Genomic DNA, 14,518 nt, shown 5'->3' on the forward strand with positions numbered 1-14,518 from the left:
TCCTCAGGCAGACCACATGGCCAATAGGGTGAACTCTGTGGGTTCTATTCTTAGAAATCAGAGAGCTGATTTTTTTAAAACAGAGAAATAAAAAGCAACCTCTGAGACCAGAGATAAAAACCTGACCTCAGAAGCTACAATGGGAACTATTAATCGAAAGATGGGCTGGAGGAGAAATGGGGTGCCTTTGCAGCCACTCCTCCTCCTGGTGAAGTGATTCAGAAGCATCCATCCTACTGCTGCGGGTCAAAGCTGTTGCCTGAGCAGAGGAGTTGTGAAAAATGAGGCAGAGAAGGTAGAGACCGGGGTTAAAAGTTTCCTGGCAGATTCTAGCCTGTCCTCTTTATCTCTCCTTTATTACGACTGGAAGAACTGTCGAGCAAAGCCTGGAGCACATTGGTGCTGAAGACAAATGGAAGAGAAGGCTTCTGAAGATGGTTAGTTTTTATTGGGGGAAGATAAACCACTTGATTTCATGTGGGGGAAGTCTTCAATACACATGCTGAAAAATTTCTCAAAACATATAGAGCACGTATTTGCTGAAGATAGTTAAGTGACGCTGGCACCGAACCCTCCTCGCCTATGAGATCATAGAAGAAAATTACAGGTCAAAAAATGAAAAGCCCGTTTTCCTCTTAATTTAATTTCTTTTTGTTGCATGATTCCATATCACCTCTGTAATTAAAAAAAAAACAAAAACACTGTCCTCATAATAGTATCCCAGTAGAATTATATTCTTTATGCAAATGAAGCCCAAATCTACAGAATACCTATAAATTAAACTTCCATGCACAGTCACTGCATCTCTAAGATGAATGTAGGTAAACTTACACTTTCAGAAGGCAATTAGTAAAGAACTCATTCCACCTTATTTCATAAGCCAGATGGTAATTGCTTTATTAGCCAATGGCTTATAGGGTATACATCAAGAATATCTTTTGATGGTCTACAAGAGCTAGCTCCAGGACAGGCTCTAGAAACTACAGGGAAACCCTGTCTCGAAAAACCAAAAAAAAAAAAAAAAAAAAAAAGAATATCTTTTGAGCAATACCTCCAGGAAGGAAGTCTTAGGAACCTTGACCATGTGTGTGTACATGCTCTCTCTCTCTCTCTCTCTCTCTCTCTCTCTCTCTCTCTCTCTCTCTCTCTCTCTCTCTCTCTCTCTCTCTCTCTCTCTCTCTCTCTCTCAAATGTGGCAGAAGAACATTCAAAATTGTTCCTGGACAGGAGAAAGGAAGGTGGCTGTAGCCTCTCACTCCCCATCCACAGCCTCTGTACTCACTTCCCACCTCAATGCTCTCCCAGACATTTCAGGGTGAATTTGATTGCACTCCTTTGGTTCCGACCTTCCAAAGATCCCAGTGTCTCAGAAGAAAGGCTTGGAGAACCCCCATGACCTTCTATATACTGCTGGATCTGTACACTAATACGGTGGGGAGCACTGGCTGAGTGGAGGCTCGCTAAGCCCTTGTGTTGGAGTGACAAAAAGATTCCTACCTTCGTGTACTGGTGGGATGGTTAGCAATAATAGTTACAGCTGGCACCCAGTGTGGGCCCTTTAGAAATGTCAGGGATTCCATATAACTAGACGAAGGAGAGAAGAATAAGAAATGAGAACCATCTATAATTCCTAGAAGGTGAACTCGCAACTCTCATTTGTTACTGGGCTTTACCCTGGCGATGGCAATGGACTGGAGAATATGCAAATGTAACCTTTCCTCCACTAAAGCTTGTCACATAGACCAACAACATTGCCATACACCCTCCCCCATGTATGGACTGTCTGCACTGCTAAGATGACAAGGCTTAGCACAGAGCTAAAGACCTAGCTGTTTTGAAATTTCTTCCTTTGCCATGCTGCCACCAAAATCAAAGAGTTGGTGGGCTGTCACAACACTTCATCACGTTCCCCAAGGAAAAGGACCTGAGGACACCTAGGGTTCTCACAATTCAAATTTCACCTTTAGCAAAGGTTCTTGTCAGAGTGAACACTCTCCCTTCTCTTGCACAATTTCATTGGTGCCTGTCTGTACTTAGTGTAAGAAATATCAATTGTGTGTGTGTTTGTGTGGATGTGTGCGTGTGCATGTGCGTGCATGCACACGGGCATGTATGTGTGTATATGTAAGTGTGCAGGCACACATGTGTGCAAGTGTGTGGAAACAAGAAGTAGATATTAGGGGCCTCCTAAATTGCCCTCTATTTTTTTTGACACAGTCTCTCACTGAACAATGCTTTGGGTAGGCTGCTTGGCCAATCACCTCATTGCCCATCTCGTCCTCGAGCTCTGAGATTACTGGAGCTTGCTGAGATGACCTCTCTCTCTCTCTCTCTCTCTCTCTCTCTCTCTCTCTCTCTCTCTCTCTCTCTCTCTCTCTCTCTCTCTCTCTCTTAATGGGGGTACTTGGAATCCAAATTCCCCTCAGACTTGTAGGGAAGGCACTTTATCAACTAGACCATCTTTTAGGCCCATGAGCATTATAAACTTTTGAACTCTAAAAGTTTTAAAGACTGAACTAATTTGAATTTTTAGATCCAAAGCCATGAGGTAGGCTGTTTTGTTCTTCACTTTATCTTGAAGAACTTGGGAGTGTCTCAGAGGTGATGAAATTAGAAAGTAGGCAGAGGCTTTCATTAATAATAAAAAGGAGATATTTTCATTTTCACTCACCAAAGTGAAGTTATCTGATGATACTCACATAAAAGAATTAATGTTGTGCTCTTTATTCTTGAGTACTATGCAATCCCAAACAAAAACCTGCCAAAAACCTGTTAATTATATTTTTTTAAAAACTTCTTTACTTTAATATAAATAGTGCTAGAAATAGGATCATCTAGAAAGGAAGTGAATTGTTTTAATTTTGCAGAAAGAAGTGGCTATCTTCAGACTGCACAGTTTTAGTAAAACAGATTCTCTCAGCCCTATTACAAGCATGCATTCTCTCTGCCATGACTCCTCGGTTCAGCCTCATGCCTGGGGAGCCACCTGCTCCACAGATATGTGCCTAGCTCATGAGGGAAATAGCAACAGGAAATCGCTTAATAATGCTATTATTTACTTTAACTACGTGTAGTTTAAAATCAACGGATTTCTGCTTCTAGTAAAGACCTAGATATTCCAAAAGACCATGAGGTTGTAAAAGATACCCATTTATTATAATACCTCCACAATGGCAATGAAACTTAAAATACTAGTTATGTATCCATTAATGTTACTAAATGTATTCAATTAGAAGGGTTCAATGAGAAAAAAATGGTCACCTTTAGAATGCTTTGTGTGGATATTTTATGTAATATTCATGCATGTATGCATGTTCATATATATGTGCATTTCTATATGTTATACACACATACATCCATATAACACTTGACTATATATCACGTTTATATATATCTATATAATCACACACACACACACACACACACACACACACACACACACACATATATATATATATTGGTTTTTCGAGACAGGGTTTCTCTGTAGCTTTGAAGCCTATCCTGGAACTAGCTCTTGTAGACCAGGCTGGTCTCGAACTCACAGAGATCCACCTGCCTCTGCCTCCCGAGTGCTGGGATTAAAGGCGTGCGCCACCACCGCCCGGTTCACATATATATATATTTTGAAAGGATATTACATAGTAGACTAGAAATACTATGAGTAAGTCTTGACTACCTAGCCATCTGCTGAACAAGGAGGACAACAGAATTGCTAAAGCGGACAGAGGAAAGCCCATGAGGCCTCAACCCTCCACAAAAACCTACAGGCAACTAAGGAATACTGAAAGAGGGAGAAATAATCTTCCCCAGGGACTGCTAGAACATCAGATGGTTAGCCAATACCAAGTGGTCATCACGGAAAACATACATACTAGTAGCATTATTTAGAATGAGCAGGTTGTATTTATATATTTAAGAATATATATGTACATAAATCTATGTACAACAATTAATGAAAAAGGGCATACATTTGAAAGAGAGTAAGGAGGGATTGTAGTGAGGGGTTCTGTAGTTAGGGGCTGCGGGCAGGGCTGCTTTTCGTCCTGCCCGGCTCCCGCATGGTTAGCTTTACACCCGAAATAATAACACACAAATTGTATTCTTTTAAGGGATATGTGGGAGGGTTTGGGAGGCAGGGAAGGGAAGAGGGGATAATATAATTATATTATAAACTAAAAGAAAACAAAATAAATAATTTAAAAAATGAATCAAGTAACTATACCTAATCTGCCCGCACTCAGGTGCATCTGATGAACCTGACTTCTGAAGCCTGGAGTTTCTCTTAGAAGACACAGTGACACATGTACACATCTCAATTATAAGACCATCTTCTGGTGCTCCACCGTAGTCTGTATGTTCCTGGGCATAAAGAGGTGTTTGTTCTCTGGCACCTGTCATGGAGTCTTTACAGTGGAAGTCAACAACACAAACATGGGGGTTTTCAGGTTGTCTGCCTGAGTTTGGCCTCAGTCACTACACTATATAACCTTACCTAATATTATGTTTACTCTTAAAAATATTTGTAACATGCTTCCCACATACACATTCACTTTTATTGTTACCTTCCAGTTCCCTAACTTGTGCTATCTCTACTTAAGACAGCATCCAGGAGAGAGAGCGCCCTTAAAGAACATCTCAGTAGACTCTAGCCAGATCTGCTGTGAAATCTGGTCATGCTCTCTCAGCCTCTAACCCTTGCTTTGGATTATTGTCAGCAACAGAGGAGGCAGAATTATACAATACTCTACAAATACAATCCAAGGAAGAGGCTAGTACATCTCTTTATGATCTGTGAGTTAGTTTTCTGGTGAATACAGGTCATATATGGTAGTATTTAGTAAACCTCAAAAGTGAGTTTCTAAACACATTAGTGCCACAGCAGTGGATCTAACCAAGATTACCAGATCACACCTGTGGTTGAACAAAGTTGGGCATTAGTGCTCATAACATGAAGAATCCACTCCACAAAGACCACAGGGGCATGGCCTTATGCTGGTGCAGAAACAGCTTTTCAGGACTCGGCTGTGCTGGTGCCCCGGTAGAGTGGTTTTGTTTTGAACTATCTGTATACATGCAACTGTGCATGGGGGCCTTAAAGAATCACACGCAGGACAACACTCACTCTCTGACTGGCACTGAAACACCTGTCATTCAGGCAGCACAGGGAGGCTTTCAGGAGACAGTCACCTTGCCTGGGGTTGGTGAGCTACAAGAGTGTTCATGCCCAGCATACCAGCACTATGACCCACCCATGGTGGAAGTTAGTCCTGGGCTGCCAGGGACCTATTTCCACCCTACAGTCTAGGCAATGTTTATCCAGAGAAAAGATCTTGACACTATAGGAAGAAAGAGGAAAATGTCGCCTAGAAACTTCCTACTCTAAAGCTGTCTGCCTCTACTCAAGTATTGTTCTGCGGCCTACAGTCATGTCCCAAGCCCTTTGCACATCATAACAAAATGACAAGTTCTATGAAAGAAGGGCCCAAGATGGATAAGTTGCACTGTCTCAGGGAAGCCACGCTGCTTGTATAAAGTTCCTTTCTCCTGGGTATTGTTATATCATGAAATGTTGCAGACAGCGAGTCTGACACTTCCGTGTAACTCCTGAAGTGTGATTCATAGATTACATTATTTTAGTCTGAGATACAAACCCAGTGGTGGTTAGCTGCTAGCACGGCAAAGTAGCAGAAAGGCACCAGCTTAATTAGGTCTGTAGCCACTGCTGCTTCGGACAAAAAAAAAAAAAAAAACCAGCCAAAATGCATCTAAGCTGGGATAAGGAAGCCTAAGGAAGGCATGGATTCTTCCGGCTATTGATTCCTTCTATGAGCAGAACATGGCAGTGCCCAGGTCAGTGTGCATGCACGATTACTTCTCATCCCTGGATCAGATTTTCTTTGATCCAGTCCTAGTGCCTTTTCCTCTAAACCTTCTAACTTACATCCATACCTAATGTCTGGATTTTTTGAAGTATAAAAATATCAACATTTTTTATACACAGAAAGCATTTTCACCCCTCAGTCTGAATCAAATAAGTGACAATGGGTGTCAGTCGGTGGGTAGAGTCCAAGAGGTGTGTGCTGTGTGGCAGTGGGGAACTGTAGAGTATTATCCTAGAGGATCCCATGGCTGGGCAATGAGATATATATATGCAAACTACAATAACAATAATAAATAAGGTTCATTTTAAACATAGTGTCCACTTACCTTATGCTTCTCCTTGTTAATAAGTTCCTAGGTCTGGTTTTTACTGGACCAGCATGTACCTAACTCTTACAAGAATTGCTCTGATTAATTTGAAAATTAATTAAAACTTCACAGTGAGTTTAGGGACGACTCTTGGTATTGTCGTAGCAATCACAATGTAAGATGAGCAGGGGGTGACCAGAAAGATAAAGAGGCTTCACCGCAGGGAAAGGGAAAATGGCAGATAAATAGAGGTTTATCTATCTAAGTCATAAATTCATATATTATGTTTGTTATTTTTCTCACTAATTAAGACCAAAAGCTTTCATCCATAAGAATGGCCTAGTTATCAGCTCACTGTATAAGCACTAATCTGAAATCGCTAAGGGTAAGAGCAGTGGCCCTTTAGGGACTTTGGCTTGAGCTAATGGCTGTGCAGGCAAAATTGTGAAATCCTGCATTTCTTTACTAAGAAGTGACTGACCAAAGAGGGCAGCAAGCTGCAGGTGCTTTCAACCTGGTGGCACCAAATCAGTGCCTAAATGTGACTGTTTGAGAGACTTGGGTGGCTCTGTGTTCATGATGCCCTGGCTGATGTGTCTGCCTCCTTCATTTAATCAGAGGTTGATCCCAACAACCTAAGAATCGCCAGTGTTCCAGGAAGGTAAAGGTCTCTGGTACCAAACAACTCAGACCTTGCAGAGGTCAGATTGTCTCCGTTTCCTGTCCTCTACTGATAGCAACTGATTTATTTTAAAATCATAGAAACCTCTAAAAATCCATGTTGCAAAGTGATGAAAAACTTGATTAGAGATAAAGAAAACAAAAATGAGTCGTAATCAACATCTGAAACTGTACTGAGCTCATATGAGCTTTACCACATACTTGGCATTGTTATATTTTCTCGAAATATTTTAAATATTTTAAACTGTCCCTTAGCACTTTCTGTGTGTCCATGAGCAAACTAGTACGGAAAAGTTTGGGAACAAGGGTAAGGGAGCTGTCTCCATTACAGCTGTTACTTAAATCATAGTGAGAAAGTTTAGCATAATGAGTAATTGTTGGAGGAAGGGGAGATCATTAGCATATGAATGGAAGTCAGTCTATAAAGTCTAATTTTAGAATTTCAATTAAATGACTCACCAGATAAGTCAGTTGAATGTAAATATTTGTTCTTTGGGGAAAAATAGACTTCATTCATTTCTAAGAATTTTCTTCTGAATATGTTTTGAAATATGCTATTCACGATGAAGGACATAAATCATAGCATTTCTTAATGACTATCTAACCAAGGGGTAAGAATATCATTTTAAGGTGTTCTCTGAACACCCCCCTCCCCGTCTCCCTCCTCCTCCTCCCTCTTTCCTCAGGGTACTGGGCAGCAAGTGTAGGGAAAGCTTAGCAACTGAGGGTCCTGCCTGAGCCCACACCTGCTTCCTAACAATGCACCTAGGATCTCGGGCCCCTCACCTACACAGGAGTGCACACCACACCAAATCACGCAGGAAGCCATTAGTAACTCCCTGCTTCCTTTGAGTCACTTCAGGGAAATATCTAGGAACTAGAGGGAGGGGGCCATTCCAGCCTGGACTGCTTTGGGATGCATATGCAGTAAGTCAACCTTTGTCCTCTGAGTGAAGTTTTAGGAAAGGAAAAACATTTTTTGGTTACATATGACTGGCCATGCATATGATTAAAGTCAGATGTACCAAGGGAAAGAAGACATACAATGAAACGCTTGCACGATTCAAACCTGTCAACCAAACCAGAAAGCCACCTACTTTAGCAATCAATCCCTTCTCTTGTGACCCATAAAGGAAGCCCCAAACAGTACCTCGCTGCTCCTGGCACTCAACCTCAAAGGAGCCAAATGCTCCTTTTGCAGTGTGCACTGTGCCATCTCCTTGTCACTGTTTGCTATTTGTGTGCACTTCCCTAGTTCTTTTAATCAGAGCCAAGGACCTGGATGCACCGGTCCAGACGGACAGCCTGGGTCACAGGATGGCACAAAGCGTCATGCAACGCTCACGACAAAAGCACCACTTTAGTGGCAGCTATCAGTGAAAACATTTCTTTTATTACATACAACATGCTCTTCATAGTAGGAAATTGGTCTTAACATCTTCAATCTTTTATTTGATCTTAAGGGCCTTCCTTCCTCCCCATTCCTTGCCCTTTCTCCAGAGCCTTTGTTGGCTGTGATGAACTTAGATTGCAGAAGGAGATATCATACGAAAGAGCTGAGAGCCATAGAAAGCAAACAAATTCAGTGATGAGAGAGTTCTGCTCTGGGGTCAATGTAACAAGCAATTCATCTTGGATTTGACTGCATAGGGGGTGATAAATGCCAAATATTTTCTACTCTCTCTTGCACCTTAGAGATGATTATTACCTAATTATTGGATATATTGTCTGTGAGATGCTGCACTACTTTCCAATAAGCACTGACATACCTTCATTCCACATAGAAAGAAATCAGCTTAGAAAGAGGTAACATGTATTAGGCATGTTCTGCACAGCAGGGAACTACACTTGCCCATTGATGTGCACCCCATTACCATCAGACTGTACACTAACTCTCCCACGTAGGTGCAGCCAGTAGGGTTCAGAGTTATTCAACAGATTTTCTCAAGGCCATAATCGGGGGTTAGTGTGCCTGTGGTCGTAGCCAAGACGCTCATCATCTCATTACACATTCTTTATTATTTTACAAGTCAGGAACAGGCATAAATTTATACCCCTTGGGAATTCCATTAGGATCAAAAAAGAGAAATTATTGGATTTAGTACAGACACCAGGCGTACTACAATTTTAGATCTAGTTCTGTAATTAAAATACACATGTCAGTCACCCATATGGTGACATTTTATGGTACTGACTTTTATGCTTTCTCAGGAGAGCAGGGTCTGGTGATGGAGCATGGAAAGATGGGTCCTCTCCCCCAAAGTCTGTACAGCTTATTTGCTTCTCATTCATGATCTGGCCTCAATTCCACAGAGAGCCTATTTCTCCAGATTCCTCCCTAATTTACATTCTTTATTTCTCTGGCATTTGCCAGTCACCTGTCAACCATTGAATCACCAAGGTGGTCAAATAAAATGGACTGTCTACATACCTAATGCACTAGAGAACTGTGCTCCTTGGTAGTTCAGTGGGGGGGGGGGGGAATCCTCCAGGTAAAATACTTTTCCATTATTTGTCTTATTCTGCCAATCTTAGTATTTTCACATTTAAAGTCTTCTAAAATGGATTATTTTCCCCAGGGTAATCAGAATCTTCTGACTAAGAATTAATTCTCACATCTTCTTTAAGCATGATGTAATATAAAACACATAACCTTCTACAATCTCAACACTCATGTATTTATCTGGTGTAGTGTTACTTTGCCCTAAAACTTTTTATTAAAATCTAGTATGATGACTAGAGAAACAGAATAGACATTCAGAGAATGCTGACTGTCTAGTTAGCAATTCTGTCAAGCTAAAGCCTTAGCTGGGCGTTATTTTAATGTACTGTTCAATAAACTTTAGGCATCAATTTGCTGGTCTTCTCCAAAGTGCTGGGAGTTGGGGGCTTTATCTGTTTCTGTTGACAGATAAAAACCTTGAACACCAGGGAGCTTGAGAGACTTGCCCAGAGTTGAAAAAGGATCCCATAGTTTATAGGTCACCATTCGGCCTTGGCTGGACTCATCCCTTCTGCTCCACACACAAAGCCATGGCAGCTAAGGGTATTAAACCTGGTAAAGGTAGCTGCATTGTTCCACGTGTACAGTGAAATAATTTAATCCTAAGGAAGTAAGAGTACCTTGCTCCTGTGACACAGTGTGACTGAATGCCACTCAGTTTTCTGCTTCCCATTGATAAGTGTTTGAACTCCATTTGTTAGGTATCTGAGGTACAGACTAGGCTCAGGGGCCAGAGGAGAAAAAAAGCTTTTGTTATACTAGGTCAGAGGAAAGGTGTGCTCCCTAGAGTTCAGAGAACTCTCAAATTCACTTAGCATCATTAGAGTGAGCGTTTGTTTTTATCTGCTAGGGAAGGTAAAAGGTCTATATTTCTCTGAGTAAGGAAAGTCAACTGTAGCTCTTATTTGCACATGAAAGAAAGTACTTGTGGTTGATTAAAACATCATGTTCACTTTGATAGCTTAGAACATAAACCCTAAAGACTGAAGCCAGGTCATCAGGCTCAGCAGCAACTGCCTTTACCCAGTGAGCCATCTTGCTGTCCATATGTCTACAATTTCTATTCTAAGCATGTCAGTTAAGCAGTTAATGGTACATTTTAAGATGTGTTCTGTTCTCCATCCGTCATGCACGTCTCAACTGTAACTTTTTCCTAAATATCCCTTGACCTATTTATGTTTAAGACTTTGAATATTTGAGATTTCAAGTTTACTGTTCATTGTGTAAGTTAATACTTCCTTTGTAGTTAAATCAAAGGGAGATAGGTTTGCATTAAGAAGACAAGGGGTGGGGGAATACCAAGTCTTACTTTAAGATAATTGTCTGTGCTTGTGTATTTCAGTGAGGGTTTCTCTGAGAGGGTTCAGTGGGGTGGTATCCCTCAATGAGGGCTTCAAAGGTGGCCTTGGAAGCCAACTTTCTCTCTCAATTCTCTTGGCCTCTTGTAACGCCCCTCGATTTTCCCAAAGGAAGCACAAAAGCTGGAACTCCCTGTCTTAGTTAGGGTTTCTACTGCTCTAAATGAACACAACTCTTATTTGGGGTGGCTGGCTTACAGTTCAGAGTTTCAATTCATTATCATCATGGTAGGACATGACAGTGTAGAGGCAGACATGGTGCTGGTTAAGTAACTGAGACTCCTACATCTTACAGGAAACAGGAAGTGGTCTGAGTGTCATACTGAGCATAGCTTGAGCACATATGAGACCTCAAAGCCTACCTCCACAGTGACACACTTCCTCCAACAAGACCACACCTACTCCAACAAAACCACACTTACTAACAGTGCCACTCCCACTGCAGGTGATTTTCTTTCAAACCACCACACTCTACTCCACAGCAGGTTGTGGAACCTAGGAGCCCTTTTTCACCAAAGCAACTGTAATGATGATTACTCTTGACTGTCATCCTGATAGGATCTACAATCACCTAGGAGATCTACCTCTGTGAGCACCTATGAGAGGCATACCTGATGAGGAAAGAACGGGAAGACCTTTCCTCATTGTGACATCACCCAAGGATGTTAAGTGGATCACCGGTATTCATTGCTGCTTCCTGACTGTGGATGCAATGTGCTCAGTCATTTAATGTTCCCACTGCTATGCCTTTACCATCATGATGGAATATATATATATATATATATATATATATATATATATATATGTATATATATACACACACACATATATATATATGTATCCTTAAACTGTGAGCTAACTTAATGTGCTCTTATAGTAAGAAAAATAACTAATATCTTAGCTGTAAAATAAAATATACATTCATCTAACTGGGCCTCATCTTTCTGTATGAAAGCTACTGACACAGAAATTCTCTGTCCCACCTTGTTTGGTAGTAAGTTCTAGGACCCCATTTCAGAAGGAGTCCTGTCTCATACCTACAAGGACAGAGGACTGAAGAGAAAGGACAGAAAGAATCTGAACAGGCCTTCCTGGGTTTCCCACTCAGTCCATCATCATTGGTTCCCACTTCTTTGTTCCATCATAAACGCTTATGACTGCCCCTGCTCACCTAACCCGAGTAGGTAAGTAGTTTCTTCCTTTGTACCTTTGGTTGACGGAAGCCCCCTGAGTCACACAGAATGATCACCAAGTAACTATTCTTCTTCTTTTATTAACCTGGTCATTGCAACCCATAGCTTGGTCTAGAAAGGGATGGCACATCCGTCTTTATATCCATTTACTGAGACAGCCGCACCCCCCTCCCCCAGCTATTTCTAGGCATAATTCTCAGATCTTAGACACCATACAATGGCTTCTCTGAGAAGCCAACTAGAACTTCAAGCAGGCAGAAGCGTGACACAGATGCATGCTGGAATCCTAGCACATTTTCTGTTCATTTAGCAGGTAGGAACGTTACAGTTATTTTTTTTCTTTGCAAAAATAAAAAAAAGTACTATCTTAGAATTAAAATTTGTACTATCTTAGAATTAAAATTTGGGATACTGTTATATGAAACAAAATTCAACCACATCTGTTTTCTCTTTTCTCTTTGAAATGCAAAACACATGATGCTGTTATCACCATTAATGGACATTGCAAAGAAAGAGAGGGCAGGATTATCCCAGAGGAACACACAGTTCAAAGGCCCATTACTTCAGTAACTGCTGAATAATTACTGCAAATAAAAGAAAGGTTCGTAACTTCTAACACACAATCAAAGAGCTATAAACTCATCTTCCATAATATTCCTGAAGCCTTGGTGCTTTGGAAATTTGAATATTTTCTAAAGAGCTCTCTCTTCCAGGCTGGGTCCTCTTCCATTGATCCTGCATACCCTGGCCACTGCAGGCTTCTAAAGATGAGCTCCATTACCTCAGTGACCTTCCAGCAGCCCTGACCTGTGCCCTCTCACCCCGGGGCTTTACTTCGGTACAGCTTCTCATTCTACTTCTTCCCTCAGCTACATTGTTGGTCTGTCTGTCCCCTGTGAAAGTCACGAGCCCACATCCTCTAGAGATACTATCTACATTCTGTCACCAAATCTGTCAATGGCCCATCCATTGCCACCGTAGGCTTCTCAGTACCTGTAAAAGGTCTTCACCAATGAAAAACAAATTGATACTATTCCTATCCATATGGTGGGGTGACGGGATTAAAATGCCACCTGTGAGTCAGGCTTCCTCTGAGGAAAATGCTGCCTAGTTCTTGACAGCATGGAAGCTTGCCTGGCCTCTTCTGCGGCATGGAAAGGCTGCCATAACGCTTCCATCACTGAAACCTTAGGCTCACTGTGTGGCCGTTGTGGTGTTTCCTCACTGAGGTAGGTAATCCCCCTGGAATGGGGTTCTTGCCAGTTTTAACTCCTGCATATTCTAAGAACTCAACCTCTACGTTTTCAAAGTCCAACATGTTGCCTTTGACAGAGTAAGTGTCTGATGGGCAGATGTAACTAATTCACGGAAGATAGGAACCATGGGATGACTTACCAGCTGCTCAGCATTCTCTTATCCTGCCTTTGGGACCCCAAACATCCTCCAAATGCAGAATGCCAACGAGGACTAGCCCATCCTCAGAAGGAAGGGCTCTTGGCAACTATGATAAACGACTTAGTGTCAGACAGGGTTTTTTAGACTTAGCACTACGTAAGTTTGGACCAGATATTACATGACTAGAAACAAGAGGCTCCCCTGTATTGTAACACGCAAAGTAGAATCCTTGGCTTCTATCAATTAGGAACCAATAGCATATAGTCCCCCTTAACTGTACCAGATAAAAATGTATGCAGATATCACACAATACTTTGTGAGGAGGCTAGGGCATCATACCTTGTTGAGAAACACAAGCACGAAGTAGGATTTCTGAAGTAGCAAGAGAAAGGCCCAGCACGCTTATCACCCCCAGCCACACTATGCAATCTATTAGTTACTTATCTCTTGATCTCTTGATATCTCGGCCAATGGCAGAGCAAGTTTTGTGAACTAGAGCTGAGTAAGCTTGGAACTAGAACTGCGTGTACAGAAGAAAGAGCAGGAAGATGCATAGTAGTGGCCTCTTGTTACCTTCGGTTCAAACAATCTAAGTGAACGATCAGCCATGGGGCAGAAACAGAACACCAGGAGGCTGTAGGTACAGGGAACTTTCCAGATCTTATCAGTCACCCCAACAACAGCCTGATGGCTTATGGGTCTTTTCAGTCCTCAACAAATACAGTTCAGTGAATTACTGTATGACTATTCTAAGCTGTCTCCTTCCAAGGAACTCTGCAGTATGCATACTTATTTATAGGGAAGACACCCAAGAGTCCTGAGCACTTTAACACTGTTTTCGCCTTCTTATCACCCAATCGGGCCATCTTCCATCGGGATTGAGTTGGTACTGTATTTTCTAATGTCATATTCCTGGGGTAAATAATGCTTCTCAAATGCTATGGCATCTCAATCAAATTTAGATCTGTCTGAAAGTCAGATCCTTTCAGCATGGCATTAATGAAGACAGCTGTCTAAAGCCAGATTGGCAACTTAGCCTTGATGTATTTTCTCTAACAAACCCAGACTTCGGAGAAACATAAAACCCTTCTTTTAGGGAGCCTGGCAGTTCTGTAACTGGGACAATGTCTTCCATGGGCCAGGAAGCCCAAAGGCATGTGGCTAGAATCAGGGGTACAAAGCTGGCCAGGCTGAAAGCA

At 41.7% G+C, this 14,518-nt stretch overlaps 1 protein-coding gene across 1 annotated transcript in view; it reads right to left on the bottom strand.

Annotated features, from left to right (window-relative positions):
• The window catches only part of Ctnnd2 (catenin delta 2), a 623,964-nt gene that overhangs the window by 221,762 nt on the left and 387,684 nt on the right, over positions 1–14,518 (bottom strand). The window lies entirely within an intron of this gene.

Source organism: Arvicola amphibius, chromosome 3, assembly GCF_903992535.2.
Source record: "Arvicola amphibius chromosome 3, mArvAmp1.2, whole genome shotgun sequence".
Lineage (NCBI taxonomy): Eukaryota > Metazoa > Chordata > Mammalia > Rodentia > Cricetidae > Arvicola > Arvicola amphibius.